Genomic DNA, 2208 nt, shown 5'->3' on the forward strand with positions numbered 1-2208 from the left:
ATCAATGAACCATATAACATAGTCTAACTCTTACTAAAGTCAGTTGGAAGAAGAGCACAAAAGTGTCGTCAGACCTACTGCCCACTCCCATAGCTGCCAGGGTCAGAGGACCCTGATTGATCCAGTACCATTGTAGTTTTCCCACAATAATAATAATAATAAGTAAAAAATTTGCTGTCTCACGACTGCATCACTTTTTTGACGAATCACTATAGAGCTTCGAAGGACTTTTACCCTAATTGGGTTCAAGTTTCCAATTTTTGACCCCTTCATATTCTTTCATCACTGCAAAATGCTGCCTCCCCCACCACAGTGGCTTGAGAAGCAATTCACTTGCATCTCATCTAAAATGACAACTTCTCTTCACGTGGCATGGTATTGAGTGGGTCTCCGCTGTCACAGGGGTTAAATGAAGCAACCTTACGCAAAGCAGCCAGTGTGTTGTTTGCTAAGTGTCTAAATGTCACCCTTCTATATGGTTCATGGTTACATTCTTGACTGATTGTGTTGCAGATATATCTAATGTGGCAATTTCTGTACAGCAACGACTGAACAATTGTAGAAAAGATCATCCGAATCCAACAAAACCACTCTCCCTTTACACTTCCACATCTCCACAGAGTAAAAGGAGGCAAAGCAAATCCGTGAAAGTTGCCTCCGAAGATTTGAAAGGCATCAATCAGGCATTTACATCTTGTCAGATTTCACACACAAAGTACCACAGTGCTTGACAGTCCTCTGAACAAGCTAACCATCCGTGTAGCCTGGTAGCATCTGCGCTCTACTTCTCCTGCTCCTACAGCTCGATATAATGAGCTGGGGATGAAGATGGGTGCTACTCCAGAGCGGGTCAGGACATTAGCCTAAATGTGTCACCAACCTTAGCCAGCCTTGAGCTTGACTGGCTACATTAAGTATTCAACAAGTCAACCTCTTCTTATTCTGGCCAACAGAACACTCTTAAAGCGTCACAACCCCAAAAAGCAGTCTTCCAGCTCTCCGTGTCTCTCTTTCTCGCTGCCATGCTCTTTGGATTTGCCCACAAAGTAGATGTATCTCATTCCAACCGCCACCTTAAATCTGAGCCTTGATAAATTGTACTCCAGTACGGATGTCGGCGGTGATCGGGGTGTAAAGGAGGTTGACTTTGGAATACTTTTTTCTGCGGGAGAGTCCTCCTGCCCCCCCCCGCCCCCCCGCTTCTTCTTCTTCTACTCTTAAAAGGTGTAATGTCTGGTGATATTGGGGATCACTTGCAGTCAAAATGTGCAGTGTAGCACCTTAGCTATCGAGTGGTCTTAGTCTGAAGCACAAAACATTTTACAAACTGGTATGTATCATAAATAGTACCAGAAGCGTTAGATTGACAGCAAAGGTTAAATTATTCCAGAAAACCAAACCCTGTATTTCTGTTAATAAATAAAAATCTGAAAAAATGAAATATTTCAGTAGAAAATGTGTATTGTGCCATAAATCAGCTTTCCAAGAGACAATGGACCAAAAGCTTTGAAGTACCCTATTCATATTTTATAACAGTATTTCTGTTTAGTATGACATTTGTTATTAAAATACACAAATTTATAACATAGACATTCATGATTTACAAAATAAATGTGTAATTCACTTCAATAACTTCATAAAAGTATATTCATATGAATAAATAATACACTACTGCTGTTAGCTTCATGGAACAGCAAACCAATCTCAGACATGTAAGCAAAACCAAAACATTGGTGCTTATTTAATTTTTTTCCCCTCTCTAGTTCATGCTGGCGTTCCCTCTGAATTAAGCATCTGCCTTGTATAAATAAATGGCATTTTTAAAATGTTTAATTTATTGGACATACTGTATGTTAAAGGAAAATTAAAAACCTGTACACAGTTTCTTCTGGTTTGAACAGAGCACAGTATGTGTCAGCAGGGTCCAACATGCACAGGTATAAAGCTCAAAACCATTGTGTCCCAAATGGTAAAAAATATCCATGACGCAGCTGGAGTGGCAACCCAGTCCAGAGTTTTAGACGATGTATGTGGGGAGTTCTGTGGAGAATTTCACATGTACATGAGGTTTCATACATCCTGGGGGCAGACAGGACAGGGAAAGAATAAGGTATCAGAGGATATTTTGTACAAGGAGCTGAGTAAGTATAAAAAAATGCAGCTCGTAGCATTACAGTAGGTTATAAATTAAAGCTGCATTCATTGATT

The sequence above is a fragment of the Morone saxatilis genome, unplaced genomic scaffold (assembly GCF_004916995.1).
Source record: "Morone saxatilis isolate NCDOM2014 unplaced genomic scaffold, NCSU_SB_2.0 Contig17, whole genome shotgun sequence".
Classification (NCBI taxonomy): domain Eukaryota; kingdom Metazoa; phylum Chordata; class Actinopteri; family Moronidae; genus Morone; species Morone saxatilis.